Below are 23,928 nucleotides of genomic sequence, written 5' to 3'. Positions count from 1 at the left end.
CATGGCGGCTCTCTTCTCTCCTGTACCTCTTCTCTATGCCATGGTGGCTTCTTTTTCCCTCCCTTCTCTTCATGGTCTCAAGTCCAGGAAACCGAAACCTGGCCTATGCCTCTTCTTCCCAACTATTAGCTGCTGGCATCTTTATTTACCAATCAGAATTAAGTAGGGGCAGGGACTCTCGGTGTCTTATGCGGAGACTTTCTCGCCTTTGGGGTTTAGCATCAGAGTGCAAGCAGCATTAGGCCAACCCTCTACACCACTGAGCATCTCCATCCCCTACCACATCAACTCTGAGCACACAGTTCATTAAATACAGGCCAGTTGTCCAACCACCCCCCACCCTCCATCTATGTGTCTCAACCTCACGGTACTGTACCCAACAGCTGGGTTAGTCAACACACACAAAGAAGATTATTTTGGCACTGAGGTTTGGAAGTGTGACTGGTTACTCGTGTTGTTTGAGGGCCTATGACCAGGCAGCCCACCAGGATGGAGGTTCACATATAGCTGAGATACAAAAGAAAGATGAGTAGGACAGCCCAGGCCTCTGTATCCTCTCTAATATCAAGGATTTCCTATCAAGTCCCAACCTCTTCAGTTTCTATTCCATTGTGGTGTCTCTGCGAAGGCTACTTAACCTTTAGGAAGGCTCCACTCCCTCCCTGCCTTTTCCTCATATAGACACATGGTTAGCAGCCTCATGCTCCTGCCTCCATGCCTTCCCCACCATAACGGACTAAATCGTTCTATTCCTAAACTGTCAGCCAAAATAAAGTCCTGCTCCTTAAGTCATCTCTTCTGGAGATTTGGTCAAAGCGATGAGAAAAGTAAATACTGCAAAAGCCATTGACAGAAAGCATTCATCTTCAAAAATGGACACTCTGCCCTCTGAACAACTCTACTTCCCCCCACCCCATAACCCTGGCAGCCATCATTCTTCTCTCTATGTCTAGGAATTTGTCTACCTTAAGAAGATTCTCAGGGTTGGGGATTTAGCTCAGTGGTAGAGCACTTGCCTAGCAAGCACAAGGCCCTGGGTTCGGCGGTCCCCAGCTCCGAAAAAAAAAAAGAAAAGAAAAGAAAAAAGAAGAAGAAAAAGAGAGAAAAAAAGAAGATTCTCATGAAAGGGGAGTCACATAGCATTTATTCTCCTCTCTAGCCTATTGCGCTTAGTTTAATGTCCACAAGGTTCGTCTACGTGCCATGAGTCAGAACGCCTTCTTCTCTAAGGCTGAGTAGTATTCCATTACATGCATAATTCTCTTCTCTAATCTACTCTACACATGCTGAAAAGACAGTGTACAGCACCAATAAACTCCTACCACAAGCATTTCACTAAGCTCCTTATTGCCTGGCCTCGGGGTTCACAAAACTGTAATCTCTTTCCAACTCAGTCAACTGTGTCACCTCCACCACTGGCCATCCAAGTCGAACCGGAACATTTCCTGAACACGTCACTCACTGGTTCCCCTAGTTTCTTACACTATTTTCACAGCACCGTTTTCTCTCCCTTCTCTGAGGACTTTTTCCTGACTCCTGAAATAGGATACTAGCCAGTGACTTCTGTCAGTTCTTTTCTCCCACTCTGCCTAGGAATCTGCCATTCTCCTGGCTTCAACGCCATCCTTAGGCTGATAATTCCAAATCAGTTTTTGCAGCTCGAGTGTAAGTGGACCGTGTTTGCATGTATGTACATGTGTGGCAGAGGTCCAAAGATGGCATTGAGTCCCCTGGCCCATCGTTTATTTTCACCTTATCTGCTTAAGAGAGGGCCTGTCAGCGAACCTAGAGTTAGGCAAGAAGACCACAGCAATCATCCTATCTCTGCCCCTCCCCCACCCCAATGTGCTGGGCTTATAGGAACTGCAAGGTTAGGATTTTTATGTGGGTGATGAAAAATTGAGCTGAGGTAATCATGTTTGTGCAGCAAGCACTCATACTCGCTGAGCCGTCTCATCAGACTCATCTGTCGAGGATTCTGACTGTGCTTTCCAACTTCAGTGAGGAGCCCATTGGCTGTTTGTATGGTTCCAGTGTGGAATGGACTCTGCCAGTTCAGATGCTTGAGCGGTCAGTGGTGTTTGGGAAATTCTGGAACTCTGGGGAGATGGGACCTTGCTGGAGAATGTAATGTCTTCTATGAGCCTATGAATGTCTTCTCTGGATACAGCCAGTCTCTCCTGTTTCTCAGCTTACTTTCAGCAACCCAGACAGGTCATAATAACCCAATCTTGTCTGGGCGCCTTGTCTCCCAGGCTTACTCATGCTATTTCTCTATAAAAGCACCAAAACACCCCCTGCATTTGTCTTCTCAGGTACCCCCTCCCCATGCACAGCTGAGGAATTCACTGCCATGCTCTGGGCATCCCTGTGATATGTGGAAGCAATATACTATATTATGGTGGTTCAGAACCTGACACTTGACATCAGTAAGAACTGGATTACACCTTCAACTTTCAAATCCTGTAACTGATCTCTCTTCTCTGAGTGCTAGTTTTTTCCTATCTAAGAAATCAAGGTAGCAATGCTAATTGCATAGAGTAGGTATAGGGAAATGCAAGTGAGTGTTCCGTAGGTATTCTATAAATCACTACTGTTCCTGACATCTTATTACCACCTCTGCGTGCTCCTATCTCTGACATTCTATCACTGTAATTGTTCCAATGTCACCTGCCCCCTCAGTAGATTCATTCCTTCAAGCCAAAGCATGGGAGTTGTTCCTCTTCGTAACCCCCAAACAGACCTTGCTAATATTTTTGGAAGAAATGATGCAAGGACAAATATATGTGATTTGTGGCACAAAGATTTAGGATCTTTCCTAAGGCTATATTATCACAATAGGAAGTGTCATATATTTTGAGTAGATTCCAAGTTACTTCTTGTTGACCAGCAAACCTTAATGAACATATCTAGCTAAATATAATGCTTTCGGGTGTTGACTCTCTTTGTGAGATAATATTTAAAGTAGAATAATCACACACAGAATTAAGCTATTAAGGCAAAGCCCCATTACCACATTTACTATAGTCCCTTTCTCTCCATTATTTCTATGTCTAGACTCAACTGAATTTATATCCCCTCAATAAGCCATGCTCTTCCCTGCCCTGAAGCTTTTTGATGTGCCTGGGACACTGTTTGTCAATCTTAATGTTCCATTGTTGTTTGGAAGAACCCTGCAGAAACCCAAAATTGGGCAGAGTCATTCAGAATTACTTTTCTAAATCTACACCATGTTCCCACTTGAGAATGAAGGGGTTCCTAGTGTTAGAGGAAGTCACACCTTCATTCAGCACTGAGCATGTAGCCCACACGTAGTAGGTTATGTCCACTGATAAATGGACTGAGCTCTAGATATCTTTTGCTTTTTGAAGATACTGGCACACTGATGAGAGATTACAAGGAGTTATCTAGTCAAAGCATAAGGCTAAGTCCAACTACTTTATGGACAGTAGCTATAGATTCATTATATAACAGAAAAGACTGTTAAGAATTAAAAAAGTCTTCTATGTTAACCAAAACAATAGCAGGCATCATTTAACTTGGGACGTGAGTGAAAGGGGCTCAAGAGTGACGTTCTCAGCCCACACTGCTAGTCAGTGTCTCCTCTAGTCCAACAGCCCCATCTACTGAACTCCTGATAAGCAATATTCATTTCTAGAAATATTCTAGAATATTTCTGGAACAGGTATCAGTCATGTTTTCTGTAGTAATCTAAATATGTACTCCTAGTGACCTTGACATGTTTCTTTGCTGATATGACCTGCCAAACTTCACTGCCCATCCCCCAAAAACTTTAATGACTAGTAATCTGTAATTGCAACGGTAAACATTTTATTGACCCTCTACTAATGAAAGTGTTTTGATAAAACTTACAAAATATTCTCCAGTTTCTACTTTCCACCCACCTAATATAGGTATGTGTTGTATGAACTCTGGGTACTGATGTATGGTGCCTTCCCCTTCCATTTAGTTTCATTAATAGGTCTTCCCTGAATACTCCCCACACAGCAGCTTTGGCAGAAGAGGTGGGATGCTGGGCTAAATTTCCCCTTAGTCATCAAAAACTGTCCACCATTCTGTGCAGTGAACCCCGCTGGCAGAGCCAGCACCAGGAGGCTGACCTGGCAACAGCTGGGCCACATTCCCAGAAGTCACTCCTGTACCCTTTGCCAGTCTCACCAGGCCTGCTGTATCTGGCTGGCTGGCTGGCTGCCCCTCACATTCATTTCTCACCCTCACTGCGCTCCTTCAAAGGACACTTGTAGTCTGCATTTCCTAGGTCAGCTCAGTCTACTCCAATGCATGGCGTACTATGAAAGCCAGAGCGCTTTTGACAGCTTTCATGTAACTCCTAACTCCTGAAGTGACAGAAAAGATTGTGCTGGAAAATCAGGGTCATAGTCAAGCTAATCATGACAGAGCCGAAAGCACAGCATTGATAGCTCCTTAACACCAAGGTCGAAGCCAAGGTCAAAAACACTGAAACCTAGAATGTGGACCCCTTAACTCAAAGAATCTGAGAATCTTAAATATCAACCCTAGTGAAAGAAGCTATTTCAAAAAAAAAAAAAAAACAGTTTTACTATCCACAGAGACCACCCCAAAGATAGAAGGCAGAGATCATAACATGCTTGTTTTACTTGAAAATCTCTAGTTTGGGCTGGAAATGTGGCTCATTAGATAAAAGTACTTGTCATGCAAGTATAAGGACCTGAGTTCAAATCCTGAGAGCCCATATAAAGATCAGATGCATAGCATCTGTAATGTGGCACTCCTAAAGCACAGGGACAATATGATCTTTGGAAGCTTGTGAGCCAGCTACCCTGGCATACACAGTGGGAAAACAACTAAACATTATCTCAAACAAGCCGAAGACAAAGAGTAATAGTCAAGGTTGTCCTCTGAGGTATAGACACATGCTATGACACATGTGCATCCCCAGTGACATACACAAATACACACACACACACACACATGGGTACACATACACACACACACACACACACACACACACCACATCGTACCATGTCACATCACATGGTAAAAAGATCCTTCAGTTAGAATACAAGTATCAGCATAGGCCAAGGAAAGACACTCTGTGATGAGATGGCCTGCCCACCTCAAGAACTATAGGCTTTGCTAGTATGTATTAGCAAGAATCAAATGAGCATATATGAAAGGAAACTTGAAAGGAGTTAGACGAAATGAAAAACCTGTAAAGTACAGAATACTATAACACACAATTCATTGCCATGATGAGACCCACACATGCTCAAGAATTAAGTTCCAGCAAGGGTCACTGAAGCTAGTCCTCATGACTGATATTTTCTCTTAAAACTTGCATATGATGGTGGCCTTCAGAAGGCCTCAAAAATATAAAGATGTTGGAATGGACTTAGAATGCAAAATCCAAGAACCTGCCCTGTGCTATGGTTCCCAGGATGAACTAATAGCACTGCTTTCTCAGAGCCTTTGGGTTCGTAATTACTGGATTCCAGAATAGCAGAAACCAGGTGTGCACTTGGCTTTCTGTAACTGAAGGAACATGATTACCATAATGGGCCAGAAGGCAGGAGTGGACTTTGGGGGATATATAACAACAGCTAAGAAATCATTTGTACCTAGGAGTGAGGTTACTGACAGCTAACCACAGGATTTTTCAATTGTGTGCTTCAAAACCAAGAGAGTGAGAGAGTGGATGGTGAACTCACCTGCCTACGTAGAAGAGTAATAGTTGTTCATGCAACAATGTCCCTGACTGATGTCGGTTTACATACAAAGCCCCTTCCCTGAAGAGAAGGTCATATCTCCTTGAGCAAGACCTTGCCTACCAATACTTAGTACCACATATTCCATCCAATCTCTCAAAAAGAGGTTTGCCACCATAGTTAATGAGGCCACACAGTGTGAAGATACACAGATTTTTCTGTAAGGTAGAAGATGTGAACTGGCGTTAACATATCCAATGTGCCATCGGGATCCTACTAGTGATATTTAGATATATTAGTGGAGGCTCATGTGATAGTGAAATCCCATGCCTATATCTGTTTCCCAATAAACTCAAAGAGTTCATAGACCCTCTCTTATCTCCTCTATATTTGAGTTTATAACTAAGATAAATAGACCTAGAAAAGGCCAAGGCTTCTTATTGGTCTTGTTAGATGTGTTATCAGGGCCATTATGATACTAAAGCACATATGGAATGCCTTAAAACTGATTCTAATCTTATCTTAGATGCTAAGTCAGAAACAATGCATGTGTAGAAAGTTTAGGTTCCTCCTCAAAGGCCTCATTTGATCCCAGGGTTATGTTCCCCATTGTACCTTAGTTAATGGTTGCCGTGATGTGACAGATCATACCTGTTCAGACAAGGTGACCTTGCACAACAATTCCATGCAACCTGTAACATCTGGCTTATAGGATTTCTGATCCAATAGGAAAGATCATATCCAAATCACTTTCACGCAGAGGATAGAATATTCACTCTTTTGCTCCTGTACAGTGTAAACTCTGTTGCCGTCATTGTAGTCTGGTCCATTAGGGACCTTGATTTGCTTGACATTAAGAAGGTCATCACATTGACTGACTATATTGATAACAATGGGTTAATTTGCCTTGTGTGACAGGAAATGCCAAGTTCTCCACATATGTGGGGAAGATAATGAGAGATAAATGATATGGACACTTGGTAGTTGCCTCATCAGGGAAGGTTTTTGGATACACACATAACCTAGGAGGTCGAAAGCATTCTCTCTTAGTAAACGATAAGAGCTTCTTGTGCCTTTTATCTCTGCCAAACAAGAAAACAGTGCAAATCTTGGGGAGCCTTTCTAAATTTTGTAGGGAACAAATATGGTTTAATTCATATTAGCTCCCAAGGCTCTTTGTCGAGCCCAAGCTACCAAGTAAGCATGGATTTCGTATATCAGTCAGCTTTCTATCACACCATGACGGTCCCTAAAATAATCAACTTGACAGAAGGAATGGGTTGTTTGACTCATGGTTTTGAGTGATGCCACCTGTGATCTGTTGATTCCCTTTGCATCTGTGCCAAAGCAGTAAGAAATGAAGACACATAGCAGAATGAACGTCCCTCCTCATGGCTGCTGGGAGACAAAGGAGTGGGGGGCTATAAGATCACAGTATCTCCTCTATCATTATAATTTATACTTACAATGAGCTAACTTCTTCACACTAACTCCACCTCTTAATAGATTTCACCATCTGCTGGTGACACGTTTTGTCTGGTGACAAATCCTGGAAAATACTGGCTACCCAGACACTCGAGTTGTGTGATGGTCTGTATGTCTGTCCTGGGATTTCTGGAAAGTCCCCGTAAGAGAACTGAAGTATATACCTCTCAAATTTGAAAATAGAGGCTTGCCTTCAGTGGTACAGGACCACTCTCGATTTAAAAAATAAACAAATAAGCATAGTTTTTAGTATCTGCAATGGCTACTATTGATTGTTAAATAATCACCTAGGAAACAACCCTCTGTTTGTGAATCTCTGTGACAGTTTTGAGACTGGATCAAATTTGTAAGGCCGTCCCCAATGTGAGTGGCTCCATTCCCTGAGCTGGGGTCCTGAACTAAATTAAAAGGAGAAAACAAGCTGAGCACAAGCAGCCATTCCAGTCTTCTTTCTGCCTTCAAATGCAATGTGGTCAACTGCTTCTCACCCCCTTCAGCCATGACTCCCCTACTGTGGTGAACTATACCCTCGAAATATGAGCCAAAATAAACACTCCTATCTTCAAGTTGCTTTTATTAGGTAGTGTCAGAACAAAGAGAAAAGTAATAAATATAATAGCTTCAAATGCACCCAATCATAGGGTATTAAGTGCCTCTGTCGTCAGAGCAGTACCACACAATAAGGTGCACATGCAAAATAAGAACATTATAGTTATAATCAGATCTAGATATTCCAGGGATTTTATATCACATAAATAGGTGACTGATAAGTGACCCGTATTCCCATGTCACCTGCCTCTATTGCATGAATGCCTCACCATCAACTTGAACATCTGGTTTCAAGGGTGTTTCCCTGTGAACAATCAAGGAAGTAGAAAATTACCTAGACTTAGTTCACAGTTAAGTTAATGTAATGTGTGGGCTGTAGACAAGCATACACCCATAGCCTTACAGGAACAATTCTAAAGGAAAACAGCATAAGAACTTTATAGCAACACAAAAAAAGGCAAGACATATATCCTACCATCTACTGCATAGAGGGAAAGAGGGTCTAGGAGGTGCATAAGTGAAGGTTCCAGATAACAACCAATGGTTTTGGTCTTTCTTTTAAAAAAGGCACTTAATACTGAGCATGGGCAATGAACACAAAGAAAGCATGTGGGGAAGATATATGAATTGAAATTATGGCAATGAGCTCACACTGTACATCTCTTTATGTCTTAAGAGCATCTACTCCTTAAGACTCCCAACAACCACATGGGCAGAGTAGCCTCTCAGCTATACCTCCTCAACGCTGTGGCAATGAACCTACTAAATTAGTAGGGGTGGAACTGGTTACATTTCTCTTACCAGAACAGATTGTCTTGAGTATACAAGAGTGCCCTAAAGGTCTGTTTCCCCAGGATAGCACTAAAAGGATAGGGAAGAGGGGCTGGTGGAAGGCTCTTGGATTATTGAAAGTTTACTTGTCTGGGTGACCGTGGGACCCCAGCTTCTCAGTCATCCTTGTTTTCTCAGCTTATGAAGTTATCAGTTATGCCACACACACCAAAAACCCAAATAAATGGCACTTTTTGATGTTAGACTGGACCCTCCAAGACCATGACCAACATGAATTTTTGTTCTTAATGAGTTCATTGCTATGGGTATTTTGTTGTGGTGAAAGAAATCTGACAGATCTCACAGATCTAGCTATGTCTATTACTGAATACCCTGCTTGCTTGCAACAAGGTCCAGATATCAATTTAATATCAGTTGATTACACTTGACCTCAACCTAGAAGGATCATCACTTGGCCCTATTAGAAATTTGTATCTACTTCACATCAAGTTTCCCTTTACCCAATCTTCTTTCCCAATGTCCTTTCACATAAGAAACTTGATTTGCCAACGTGCCTCACATCCAATATTGCCTTGACCAAAGAACTAGTTGTATGGTGAAAATCCAGAATATATGTAGAACCATGGGATCCAAAAATCACTGAAGGGACAAGGCATTGCTTGACTTAAAAGCAGATGACAAAGAATATAAGAGTATTGTGAAGACTCTGGTACTACCCTAGGCCCAGTCATGGGTTGGAGCATCGTCCTTCAAGATGAAGTAACACACTGAACGGCAGTGTTATGTCCGCAATACCTGCAAGACAAGGCTTCAGGTAGAAGGGTGCCTTCCTCTTCCCATTACTTACAATGTGTAAGTAACAAAGTATTTACTCTGCCTGGTGACTTGGTCTTTATTGGGTTGGAGTTCATGGTTTCTCCAGGAAAAAATGTTGACCTAGGAGACACTAAAAAGCCTCAGTAAGTCCCTGTATGCTTTGAACATAAACCAGTGAGAGGACTTTTAAGGAATTTGATTTTACACAATTGAGTGGGTCTTTTGAGAAGATTTTGAACAACTGTGGTCAGATGTCTGGTGCTAGATGAGCTGGAAAGGAAAACTACACACAGATGGCCAAGAATAAGAATAGATCATAATCTGGTAAGGTGAACGATGACCCCAGGAGAGAACAAGACCTGTGTTGTTCTCTAGCCACCTTTAGCCTCCAAATTCTGTGATTGATTTGTGAAAGGCAGAGACCGGAGACCACAGAAAGCGAGGGAACACATCTATCTGAAAGACGGCTGGTCTAGCTGTTCTCTTGGTGGATTCTTAAACACAATGGCTAAAGTGACAGACATGGGGGTTACACAGGAATTATGCATGGTAGTTATACATAGGGGTTATACACAGGGGCTGCACATAGGGTTATATGTGGGGGTTATATGTGGTGGTTATACCTGGGGTTATGCTTGAGGACTATACACTGGGGTTTTACATAGATTCATATTATGCATGGGATAATACATAGGGGTTATCTGGAACTTGAACTGCTCACCAGGGAAGATCTAGTTCAACGTCTGCTGCATGAAAATGTGTCAGGAGGAGAAAGCCCAGTCTATCCCACGCCTACGCTGACCTTTGCTGCAACACACACTATTCTCTTTACCCCGGCACCATGGGGATGGCCACCTGATGGCACACTGTCGAGTGTGTATTTGCATGCTATATGGGTGTGTTCCCCTCATTCACATGCAGAAGTCAGAGGACAGCTGTGTGCAGCTGTTCCATTCTCCCCACCTTCATGTGGGTTTCTGGGGTTGGACTGAGCCTGTCAGGAACCATCTCAGCAGCACTGATCTCGCAGTCTTGGATCCATTCTCAGTAGCATTCCTTACATATCTAGAGATAAATGCAAAACAAACTGCTCACATGGGGTGGAAAGGGCTGCATTTACTCACAGGGTCTCAGCACAATGCCGGGTAACATAGATAAGATCCTCAGATTCATGCTAATATGCCTGTATTTCTCTACCACAACTTTTGTATGCCTCTAGTTCTCAACTAAAGTCCCCATGGAACGGGAGTTATTCGTTATGTAACTCATTTATGGAATTAGGCTTTGGGTATAGTTTCCTGAAATCTTAGCCTTATGACTAAACTCTGTAAAGAACTTGTCACCTGCGTTGCTTGTTTTGGTTTGGTCTGGTCTGGTCTGGTCTGATCTTGTCTAGTTTGGTTTGTAATGGAGAACTAGCACTCTTGGTAGTGGAGACTCCTAGTTCCCTTTGGGTCTTAAGCTGGGAATCCAAAGCTTTGAATCCATCACTCGTACCAGGTTTTCCTGCATACTCTACCATAAGCTGTGTTTCTTACAGCCACACAAAACCGTGTTCTCTAAGCACTTGATTATAGAGGAAAATAAACGTTTGCCATGGATTGTGATGAGTGGATTCCTTGTCATGGTAATAGTTACTAATGATTTAAAGTTTAATCAGGTAAGAAGACAGGCTCAGACAGTCCACCCTTAAGGTTCTCCAGTAGCAAATGTAGCCTCACTGAGGCTCTAACTCAGGAGTATCGTATCAGGGTTGGTGCCTACACTACAAAGGAAGCAGCTTAAGCAGCCTGTGCACAGCCACAGCTTTTGTGTTTGGAGTGACCCTGGGGCAGCTGAGGGAAAAGACAAACATTTCAGTCATCATCTTAAGCATTGACTCATAAGTTCTTCTGATGGCTTGGTCCCAGCTTAGGAGATACTGGGTGAGGATGGAGCCTATGAGGCGTTGGACCCAGTAGGAGACACAAGACAAGGAAATGCTTGAGCTGGCACTCCCTGCCTCCCTGCTTCTCCAGGTGAGCAGGTGTGTTCTGTCACACTCTCCTGACTGCCTTGGCACAGGCACAAAAGATGGGCAAAGTGAACGTGAGCTACAATTTCTAAAGCTGTTAGCCAAAGTAAACCTTTTCTCCTTATACATTCATTTTTTTCGGGTACTTTGTCACAGCAATGAAAACTGGAATAGTGCAGTAGACGTGTAGTAAAGACGACATCAGCAACACATTAGAGCCTGCACCTGTCTCTCACTGCCAGGAACTTTGCTGAAGTGTGACCTCCTCCTGGAGCTACACGTATAACAGGGAGGCTTAACAGAGAACACACAAAGCAACCATCCTGTTCAACCATTAAAATCACCCTAAAAGTGTTAACATTGCTTTTCATCTTTCATATGAATATTTTAAAATCTAATATCACCTAAAATTATAAACTAACATTGTTTTATGACGATCTTTCTAAAAGTGAATATTTCCAAGTAATTTCATAATACAATCTCAGAGAAAATACTTATTCACTATCTAGTATAATATATTATACTAGGTATAATTTTTACATTTTCTACTATATTTAATTTCAAAAAGATAATTTAGCCCATCCTTTCATGCACAGACTATAACAGGAGATGGGCATATAAAAAATACCTTCTGCTGAAGACGTACAATGTGGAAAGACTACTACAAATTCAGAATGCTCCAGCTGTGAAAAATGTCATACAATAACATGAAAGAAAGTTTTAAATTAATTTTAAATCAATTTAAAGGACCGAGAACGACATCCATGCATGGAGAAGTTTAAGGGTAATGTGCTAAGGAAATGCCATTCAAGCTGCATTTTGAAGCCTGAATTGAGTTCCTACTAAGGATGAGGAAAAGATTAAAAAAAAAGCAAGAGAGAGCAGTGCGAAGTAGGAAATGGTGTGTTGCAGAGAAAGGGTAGAACAGATGCAGCCACAGCAACCATTGCACACTGGACAGAATGTGAGTGGATTTGGGCGAGAAGAACAGTGATCAAAGGGATGGGTTGGGGAACTTACAATGGCTCAGGAGCAGTGCTTTCTGTAGACCACAGCAATGTGCTCACACCTTTTTCTTTTTTAAGAAGTATTTTTATTTCGTCTTACGTGTGTGAGTGTTTAGCCTGCATATATGTTTGTGTGCTTAGTGCCCTGGGAAGCCAGAAGGGGACCTCAGGGCTCCTCCACAAAACTCTTACACAGTATTGTGAACCACACCACGAGACTGCTAGAAAACAAACCCAGGTCCCCTGCAAGAGCAAGCACCTTTAACCACGGAGCCACTGCTCCATCCACACTGGGAGAGTCTGAATAGAAAAGTGACAGGGGCAAAGCAGTGTCCACAGACAGCTTCTTTGTCAGGTTACACAGAAGGAATTGTAAGGGAATAAAATGGACAGGTTACGGTGACTCAGAGAAAGCTCTAGAATGCAGGGTGGGAAACCCAGTCAGGGCTAACAGATATCTACTTTTAGGCAAGTCATTTCTCCTACCAGATTCTTTCTGGGTTTTTCCTAAAGAAATATCATGATGAAGGAATTGTCTCTCAGTCCTCTCTCAGGCCTAGGCAAGCCTCTGTGATGGTGGTGACGTGGGCACTGGGTGAGCTGAACAAGTCAGGAAGGAAAGGGAGATATTGGGACTTCTGTGTAAAGTGGATGTGTCAACTCTGATTGTCATTACAGATCAATCCATTTAAAGAACAAATGGATAGCCTATAATGTAGATGTTATTTCTAAATATCAGTGCTCCCCAAGTCACACCTGAAAGCTAAGGTTTAATGGATCAAATATTTTGTCTACTAATTCTAAACATTTTCAATTTTTGACTCTTAACTATACATCTACCTAAAGTATTTCCAAGCCTTAACTAGAAATAGCATTAAACGTGGTTCTGCAAGATGGTGTTCCCTAAGCATGGTACTCTCAAAGCTATTGAGCTCATGGGATATTTGTGGCATATGAAAAATTAAATGTTCAAGAGGAATGTATATATGTGGATTGGGACATCAATATTGCAGTGTTGTCACTGTATTTCTTTAGACCTAGAAAGCTCCATCTTTCTTTCTGAACAGGCAAATGCAAGGTGGCTCCTGACATTGGCTGCCTTTGGGGTAAATCTAACGGACTTTGCTTTCTGTTCACTTCGTGGCCTGATCCCCTTTGTCCTGGCTCTGCAGCCGAGGATTAGACAATTAAAACGTCCCGGAGATCCCTTTTCTTGGCTCTTCATGAAGCTGCTCCAAGGGTGCTGTCTCTTCTTCGTGGCAATGGGACTTGCCTTCCAGTGAGAAAGGAAAGCTGAGAACTTTCCAGGCCTTTCAGAACATGCCCATTGAAATGCAAACAGTCCTTTGGCGCCTCTGAAAATTCTGAGAAATTTTTGGGTTTGGGTGATGTTTCCAGGAAACCTGGCACTCTGGTCCCGTTGGTGGTTAGTTGGAGTTCTTCCTTTTCCAATGACATTCAAGTCCAGTCAGCCCATGACTGTCTCCTGCAGGGAAAATTCCCAACTTGAACACTAAATAAAAGACTAACTTTTTCCTTTCCAAATGTGGGATGCTGACCAGTAAACCTCAAAATCCTCCCATTGTTGCATCCTCTCTGTAAATGGGATTTAGCTTCCTGGTGCGTCCTTCGTCTTAGCCCTGTGGGTGGACTAGCGCAGGCTTGAGGGTAGCCTGCGATGACCTGGTCCATGCCCTGCAGCATGGCTACTTGGATGTGATGAGGATGATTCGGACATTGCCTCACATCTCCAATGTGGTGGACCTGGCCTCTCCTCTCTGAATGTTCACCCAGCTGTGGTCGTTTTGTACAGTGTATGTGTCCTGTGCTCCCTCCTTGTAAAATGAGGCCACCAGTCTTTTCTGCCTTTCTCTATAGCATACGTCAGAAATTAGCTGCCAAAGGCTCAGATTACTACAGCACTGGATTCCAACCTTAGCTAGAGTCAACCCCATTATGTTGTTCCTTATATATTGTTTTAATGGGTGTTTTCTTCCGTGATGTCACCATACAGTAATGACGGAAAAGACAGCATCGTCCCATTGTCTCACATATACTTTTCTCCAGGGATAGAGCCATGGTTGGCTTTTTTTTCCCCCCACAGATTAAGCTCAGTGAACATTTATGTAACAATGGTAACCTAAAGAAAAGTTTGTCTTATGACTAACTTCATAGCAGGTGGAAGGAGCAACAGGGCAAATTGATGCCACAGTCGTGATAAGAAATTCCGGAAGTAAGGCTGAAAGACTCCGAAGCATGCGGAACAGCGAGTGAAACTGAGAAGGCGTGAGCTGATTTTGTCAAAAGTTCCACAGTGCTTTGATGTAGGAAAGCATGTATAACCCCCAAAATCACAAAACAGGACGGACCTAATCCCCACAATGAGCCCACGTTAAAGGCACAATGGTATATTTAACAATAGACTTCCGTGTGTGTGCTTGTGTTTGCGTTCATTTGTGTGTACACAGGTATCTGTGAGGTCCAGAGGTTACATAGTGCATCTCCTTTCACGGCTCTCTGTTCTTTCGAAACAGGCTCTTTGTCTCAACCTGGTGCTTCCTGATCCAGCCAGAGTGACCGGCCAGCAAGTCCCAAGGATTCTCCTTTCTCAGCCACTCAACACCCCTGATTCTTGGCTTACAGGATACCACACTGAGTGTTTTATCTGGGTGCTGGGTATTCAAACTCAGGTCCCCAGCTTTTGTGATAAGCACTGTGCTGACAGAGCCCTCTCCTCATTCTTCTGGGATGCTGTTTCACCTTCTGAGAAGTAAGGAAACTGACTAGAGGATGCTTGGATCTTACCAGCTCTACAACTCTATGCCGTAGCTATGCAGTCTTATGGCTCTGTGAGCCTTTGGCCTTAACTACTTAGGTAAGCAGGTTACCTATAACTTTTCTAGAAAAGCTATTTTAAACACAAATGAAAGCACAGATCAAAATATAAAACAAATGCTAGCCATTGGCTGATACCTACAGTTTATACCTAGATACTCTGAGGACTCAGGCACAATGCTGGCCACACAGTTTCTGCCTGGAACAAACTTTCTACGTGACTGTGCAGATGCCCTGCAATATCAGAGAACCAGGTCACCCACCCTGGGAGCTGCTTGTCTGCCAGCATGACTTCTGGCTTTCATGGGAACAAGGACAAGGACCTCTACCAGCCGTGCTGAACTCACTCTTGGGGCCAGGAAAGACATCCCCATGACAGGCTCCCCAGAGCCATCCATTCCCAACAATTCTCCATTCCCCTTTATGGCTGGACAAAAGGCACACCTCCAAGCATCTGCCATATGTTTTCATCTGTCTGTCTGTCTGTCTGGCAGTGCCTGGAGATTGCTCTAGAATGCTCCATACACAGTTTTTCATTGAGCCGCAGCCCTTGCCCTGTTACATGTTTTTTGAGATTCCAGGAAATAGGAGTGTGAGACTGAAGTTAAAGATTCATAAATACAAATTTTTAAATGGTAATAAATTTATGAATTTAAAAAGTTACAAAATTGTCATCTGTAGTGTAATTTTTGTTTGGAAATTAGCTATAGAGCAAAATAGATCTCCCTTTCATTACAGATACACCCCAACACACACACACACACACATGCACACACACACATACGCACACACACCACACACATACACACACACACTTGCACACATACACACACATATACACACACACATATGCATACACACCACACACACACACACACACACACACACACACATCTCACAGTGAGCTGATAATTACAAGCATAAGGGGTTTTTTTCTGATAAATTAAGAGAATTTAGTGTTCATCACAGAAGAAAAGACTCCTTTTACTTACAGATGAGAGATTATAGGAAGAGTAGCATTAATTTAAAAATAACTTAAATTGGAAAATAAGATTTTGAGGAGGTAAGCTATATGTGTAAATAAATAAATGAAATCGCTTTCAGAGCAGTGCACCTACTTAGAAGCTTCCAGTCAAGCAGACCGATAAAGCAGTATGACCAGTTTTAGGTGAACGTTTGAGGGGCAGGCAGGCATCTCCCAGTTAAAGGATGGCACTAAGCTTGGTGGTAGAGTGCTTGCCTGGCATCCACAAAGCCCTAGGTTTGATCCTCTCCTCACAAAAGGGGGAGGGAGAACAAAGGAGTGAATGTAACCTTGTACCTGTGATTCTAGAACTCGGGAGTCTGAGACAGGAGGATTGCTATCAGTTTAAGCCCAGCCTAGACTACATAGTAAGTTCTAGGCTACCATAAACTAAAGAGTAAAATCCTGTCAAAACAAAATAGTAATGATTATTGCTATTATATTTCATTATTTTTACTCTGTCACATACTTTGTAATTAGGGAGTGATTTGGGGGTTCTCACACGGGGCCTCAAAGCAGGCAGAGGGTCACAGAAAGCACCTTAAATGAGTCAGAGGGTGAGAGGGAAGAAAAGGCACCTTTAGTAACACACTATAAAAGCAGTTTTTCCATCAGAGAGTAAACAGTGATGTGTCAGTTTGCAAAGAAATCAAACGAAAAATTGCTATCAAAGGCTTCAGAGTGGTCTCTGCTTTGAGGCACGGGGGGAAAATTTGATTTGAGTAATTGAAAGAGTGTCACAGTGCATGAACAATCAACTCCACAGGACACCCTGCCTGCATGGCAGTGAACTTCGGGGACTTCTGAATGAGGAACTGCCCCATGCACAAGCAAACCAGGTGGGTAAGACCCCAGTCTCTTCACAGGTGCTTCAAACATGTGGGCTTATTATATCCTAACCAAATAAGAGGTTATCTCATTCTGGACTGAGTCGCCCCATGTTCCTCCTCCTCGTCCTCCTCATCCTTGTCCTCGTCCTCCTCGTTCTCCTCCTCCTCCTCCTTCCTCTTCTTCTGCTTCCCGATTCTCTGCTTTTGTTCTTTTTTTCCCTTCTACCTCCTCTTCCCTTATTTCTTCCTCCTCCTCCTTGACTCCTCCCCTTCCTACCATGCTGTGGTGGTTTGAGTATGATTAGCCCATGAAAATCGACACAATTAGAAGGTGTAGCCTTATTGAAGAAAATGCACTACTGTGGTGGTGGGCTTTGAGGTCCTATGCTCAAGCACTGTCCAATGCAGAAGAGACCCTCCTCCTGGTTGCCTGCAGAAGACAGTCTCTGTCAGTGGCCTTCAGATTGAGATGTAGAACTCTCAGCTCTGTTAGCACCACGTCTGCCTGCACACTGCCATGCTTCCTACCATGATGATAATTGACTAAACCTTTGCAACTGTAAGCCAGCCCCAATTGAATGTTTTTCTTTGTAAGAGTTGTATTGGTCATAGTGTCTCTACAATGAAACACTAAGATATATGCCTTTTCTGCTGATAATGAAAATAACCTCACACGCATCCATAGCTGTCAACCACAAACCAACCAGACAAATTCTTTTTTGCTTGAAAATCTATTTTTCAATTTTAAATAAAAATACTGGAACTGACATATATATATATATATATATACATATAATATTCTCTTATATATTATGATATATATTATCTCTATATCTCTCTTCTAACATTACTTTAGCATATTTAGTAGGTAACATAACTAAAACAGAAAAGGCTAAATGCTAAATGTTTTCTCATATCCCTAAAGATAGGAAAGATAGATGCACTATGTTATTATAACCTTATTTCCAACCAAGGTTACCTACAAAATATTTCAAACTAATTAAAAGAATGTTCTAATGATCTTGAGAGATTATCGCCATATAGTACTTTTTCAGGCAGCTGCTGTCACTGTCGTAGTAGAAGGAGATAGCCAATCAAAGAGAAGAATCGTCTCTCAAGGCTTACAGTCCTGAAGGTTTCAATAAATGTATTACTTATATATGAAGCACATGACTTGGTGCAGACAGCATAGAGATGGGAGGTTTAAAAAAACACTGGAAAATCTATACTTTGTTGTCCCAAGACTTCCAATTCTGGATTACACAGACCTGAACCCTATAAAATCAATTTCCATCCTCTCCTTGTCTTGTAAAGGCATGGGGAAAGTCAAATGAAGAAATATAGGAGAAGGCTTGAATGTGGTTCTCTCAGAGACTGACCTGCCTTCTATAATCCCAGCCATCACACAGTCCAGATTCCAGGTCCCTCATTTCTACCTGCAAAGGTCCCAGTCCCCTTCACTGTCACTGGTTCATTCAATTGTTCTCTTGACTAGATTCTGGGATCCTGAAAGCAAGCCATCTGTTTTATCTTTAGTCATGTTAGGCTACCATTAAAAGGTATTGGACTAGGTGGCTTATGGAGCAGACACTTGATGTTCATAGCACTGGAGTCTAGAAGTACAAGAGCTCCCTAGCTGCTAGCACAGCTCGTTTCTGGGGAAGCCCCTCTCTTCAGGATGCAGTAGCCAGACACTTTCTCATGCTCCTCATATGACTTTGCTCTATACTAGTGCAGAAGGAGAAAGGGGGACAGGGAGCCTCTGGTGTCTTTTCCTTTTCTTATGAAAACTCTGGCTCTTGAACATTAAGCTTCCTCTCTTTATGGTGTCATTTAGCTTTATTTCCACAGTGACATTTAGGATTGTGGCCTTGACATATCAGTTTGGGAGGCGTATAACAGAGTCTAAAGCACTCACTTTATTTTCTTCATGACAGCACCAGTCAAATTAATAAAATTATGGATATACACTAAAGAGTTTTGGCCAAAGATTTAACCACCCATAAAGCTTTAAATAATTACAGATTCCCAGACACTTTTGAACCAGGAGCCTTGGAGAAGGTTCCCAAAAAGTTCCGGTGGTCACCAGTATGTAGGGGTGTCTCATGTGTACAGCTCACTGAGCCTCTGAACTCCATAACCTGTGTCTGTCCTCAGCCTCGCCTCTGCCACACCCACCTATTTCTCACTCTCTAACGGTCTTCCTTCTTATTCAGCTGCAGCAGATCTCCCAAATGTCACTCAAAGACTTCATGACTGCAGATATGCAGACCATTCCTTCGTGATTTGTGCTCTTTACTGTATCTACACCACCTGGAGCCTAGGAATCGAACAGCTTTCGTTGTTTAACACACACACACACACACACACACACACACACACAGAGATGCATACCCACACATACACACATAGACACATGCATCCGCACACTTACAAAGACACACACATGCACACACACACACACACACACACACATACACACACACACAATCTCTCACTAATATGTTAGCGTGTTCCTAACTAGTTCTTGTTTCCTGTTCTCTTAGATATTGTTCTGGCATTTCCTATCCTTCTTTTCCCAGAGTTATCTAACTCAGGCCAACAATTTCAATCTTCATTTCTTTTTTGGACAAATGAGTCTCTCAATAAGGAAAAAAGCACATGCAACAGTAACAATACACATTTCTTCAATCCAGACAGCTCTGAGTTTCAATTCTTTACCTTGAGAGGTAATCTGTACACAACTACAACCACTGCGTCATCTCGTTCATAGGGCTGTAAGGTCAGTGGCTCCTGGGGCTTCATGTTCTTCTGATGTATCCCCTTAACTTCAGATGCAAACACAGCTTCTGCCGAGACTGTGGAATCAGTGTGGTTGGCCTAATTGAGATCACAAATTATCCTCCATTCCACAAGAAGATGTGGACATTCAGGGCCACAATCTAGGATTGGTCTGGCTAGATCACGTTGGCCAAGATCACAGTCACCATGGAGATAACCGTTAGTGTCGGGGCCTAGTATCTCCAGTGACAGAAATAATGCTGGCCAAGTTGATGAGCTCACAGTCAGAGTGGTGGGGAGAACTCAACTGCATAGGCCAGACCATCCGGGCAAATTATATCAGATATGTTGGGAAAAGTGGTACCTGGGGCACCCTGTCTCTGGATTGGTGTGGACTGGGTCTATGCCACCCAGGATCGCTGCTCTGCCAGCTGCTGCCAGCTTGAAGCAGAAGGAGTTTCAGGCTCTGTACTTGATCTTGTCAGTTCCCTGTGGAACAGAGACTCTCTTCTCTCCACACAGAGTCTCCAGGGGCCAGATTCTTTGTGACAAGAGCATCCTCCTTCCCAAGACAGAGAAAGACACCTTCATGCCTATGCAGTTCTATCATCACATTCTTCTCTGACTGACTGGTCTCCTTTTTTGCCTCCCTGTCCACCACCTCAATCAGGTTACCCCCAGACTGGAAGCCTCCACTTCAGCCGCTTCCTCCCCCACCTCCTCGCCCCTGAAGTCACCATTTGAGCCTCAACCTCGAGCAGCCCCAAAAGGGGCTGAAACCTGGTTTCTTTACTTTAGTCGCACAGCTCTGGCTATCTGAGGTGTATCCAACTCCACCTTCACTCATTAGTTCTATGAAAATAATCCTAAAATCTTTAGACTACTTGAGTATACTTCCTATAGCCTCTTCGAGACATTTTTTTAGGAATGCCCAACTCACTTGTAAATTCATCATATTTGTTTATTCAGCAATATTAAATAATAAGATTGTGCCAGGCACCAGGACCTACACCAATTTTCAGGGTGTACAGCAGCAATAGCATCATCACACCTTTTCAACTCGCACAGTTTAATGAAGAAATGCAAGCAGGTAACTACAGTGCGTGGTTTTAAAATTCTGACCATTTAGAGGTTAGTGCTGACTACCTCCTAGGGAAGTCAGGTCATAGAGATCCTGAACTCAGTTCCAAAATATAAATAAGAGTCAGGAGGGAGAAAGTGGGAGACTAAGTGAAATGGCCACTTACTAATTCCTTTCTGTCATCATCTTTATTTGCCTTTATAAGGGGCTCTTAGATAGCTTTAGGGCATTTTCATAAGCCAAAAGCTACCAGTCTCCCATTCTCCGGCAATGCCAACCCAGGGTGAGGGAAGACATATGACTCGGGCATGGCCAGCTAAATGATCTTAAACACTGAATTTTGAGTTATGAATCATCCCTTTTTAATTTGCTTAGATTTATAAAATACTTTATGTGTATGAGTGTTTTACCTGCAGGTTTTTATAGGTCACCACATGTGTGCCTGGTACTTGCAGAAGACTGAATTCCCCAAAACAACTGATGGTTGGTTGTGAGACACGACATGGCTACTGTGCACCAAACCTGGGTCCTCTACAAAAAGCAACAAATGCTCTTGACAGCTGAGCTATCTCCCTGGTCACTGAATGAATAATGTTTTACTTGGACCAAAGAAGAAGCATCAAAATAAGTAGAGAATAAAAAAATAAAAGCAAGGAAAACAAGGGTTCTAGAAGGCATAGTATTATGGGTAAGATCCGCAGGGTGCCAGATTTGAGGCTCTGTACTTAACTTGAGAGATCATGATGTAAACAGCTTTCCTGGCTTCCAGAATAAGGACTTAGAGTAGCACACTGGGTTGCCCCAAATTAAATGAGTTGTGTTGTAGAAAGCATTCAGCACAGCAGTGCCCAGCACTAACCGTGATGGACCAAGTGCTCACTCTAGTGAAGAGCTGGAAAAGGGGCAAAGAAAATCAGAATGGAGCTTGTCACCTGATGTCACAAAGACAGACATTCTGGAACCTGACAAGGAAGAGAAAGGGGATAGAAACTGTATTACAATGGGCTACAAAGGTGCGTGTGTGTGTGTGTGTGTGTGTGTGTTGTGTGTGTGTATGTGTATGTGTGTATGTGTATGTGTGTATGTGTATGTGTGTGTACGTGTGTGTGCGTGTGTGTGTGTGCATGTGTGTATGTGTGTGTATGTGTGTGTGTGCGTGTGTGTATGTGCGTGTGTGTGCGTGTGTGTGTGTGTGCGTGTGTGTGTGTGTGTGTGTGTGTGTGTGCGCGTGCCTGAGAAGAAGATTATTTAAGGGCAGTTGGTTCTAACAGAAAAGTAGAGTCAATGGTCTCTAGTAGATTGCATGGAGTTTTAAACAAAATTGTACGTTCTTCCAAGATGAATAGTATCTGAATATGCTTAAAAGCTAGCAGAAAAAGTTAGGTGAGAAATTATTAAAATTGGTTAACTGATTTGATCGGTGATTTTCATGTTGTAGTCTGAACACTTACTCTGGGTCCTTGAGTCCTCTTCTGTGAAATCCCAGAAGACGAAAACTCTTTTCACAACCCAGTAGCATGTCAGTTCCTGTCCTCCTTTCCCACCTGCATTAAAACAGTGTTGGAGGAGGCTGGAGAAATGGCTTAGGGGTTAAGAGCAGTGACTGCTTGATCGTCCAGAGGTCCTGACTTCAGTTCCCAGTCACCGCATGGTGGCTCACAACTATCTGTGATGGGATCCAATGGCCTCTTCTGGTGTGTCTGAAGACAGATACAGTGTACGCAATACATAAAATAAATAAATGAATCTTTAAAAATTATGTTAGTCAAACTGCTGGCACCTTAGCGTACATTAAAATGGAGGCATCAAGTCATCTCCTTCAACACCATACACCATAAAGCCAATGCGAGCCATACTTATAATGTGACTAATAAGGGACAAGAATGCTCATGTTATTAATTCTTAACCTACAAATCCACATCATTTTATTATCCCATGAGGCAAAACAGAAAGTGTTCAAGAAGCATTTGTACCTCAGAGCCAGTCAGTGGTTTGCTTCACGCCACAGGTGAGCCAAACCCCTCTCTCAAAGAATGCTATATTGACTTTAATGAATGGTGGGCAGACCATAATTATTCAAATTCGATGTTTGGAAAAAATATTTCCTCAGAAATAAATAAACGAGTCTTTCACTCCAGGAAAACCTGACAATGTTGTTTCTATTAATATTTGATCTTTTGAGCAAAAATTATGTCAGAAAACTACAATTTCTGTCTGCCCTCCATGAGTTAGCCAGTATTCTCAATATTAAACACTCTTGACTTGATTAGTGCCGATGTTTAATGACTAATGTGCTCTGAGTGTCTGCAATGAATATTGTAAAGCCAGCGTCTCGGTGCTCAGGGGAGTCCTAATACTCAGTAAACCAAAGCTTCCCAAACTACAGAGCGTGCAAGTGGGAGCTGTCCCTTCAAGGAACAGTGGCCCAAATGCAAAAGATGAATTATTTTAAAGCACCCAAGTCTAAAAGGCTCACCAATAGATCATGCATGTCAGCTAAAGTTGAAGAAACTATTGTGGAGTTTGGGTCATAGGACAGCATTGACAGTTAGATGTGTGGATACTAAAAGCCCCCCTCCCAGCAGCATCGATGTGAAGCAGCTTTCTAACCACCCTTCCCCAAGTGACCAGGTCAAACAGACGGCAGAAGTGGTACAAAAGTCCCCTTGGCTCTGTAAAGCTAAGGACGAAGAGACTTGTACAAAAGTAAGCCAGAGGTTGACTCTTCACTAGTTGGTATTACCTGGAAGATATATTTTAATTTAAAAATTCAATATAATCGGGGCATGGTGGTTTACACCTAAATCCCACGACTACAGAGGCAGAAGCAAGAGAAGCCATTGAGGATTCGAGACCAGCCTAGTTAGTCCACACGGCCAGTTTCAAGTCAGACAGGTCTATGGAACAAGACTTTGTCTAAAACAAGTTTTTAAAATTAAAAATTCAATGTAGGTACTATATATTGGATTATTATCATTACTGTTAGTAAAACTTTGAAATTATCTG

The 23,928-nt window shown here is 42.6% G+C and overlaps 1 pseudogene; it reads right to left on the bottom strand.

The window, feature by feature from the left end:
• Positions 1-5,337: 5,337 nt before the first annotated feature.
• Positions 5,338-23,045, bottom strand: LOC134482911 (rRNA 2'-O-methyltransferase fibrillarin-like; annotated as a pseudogene).
• Positions 23,046-23,928: the final 883 nt, after the last annotated feature.

Source organism: Rattus norvegicus, chromosome 18 (assembly GCF_036323735.1).
Source record: "Rattus norvegicus strain BN/NHsdMcwi chromosome 18, GRCr8, whole genome shotgun sequence".
In the NCBI taxonomy this organism is placed as follows: Eukaryota; Metazoa; Chordata; class Mammalia; order Rodentia; family Muridae; genus Rattus; species Rattus norvegicus.
Note: the sequence above shows the minus strand (reverse complement) of the source record. Positions and strands in the feature narration are given on the sequence as shown.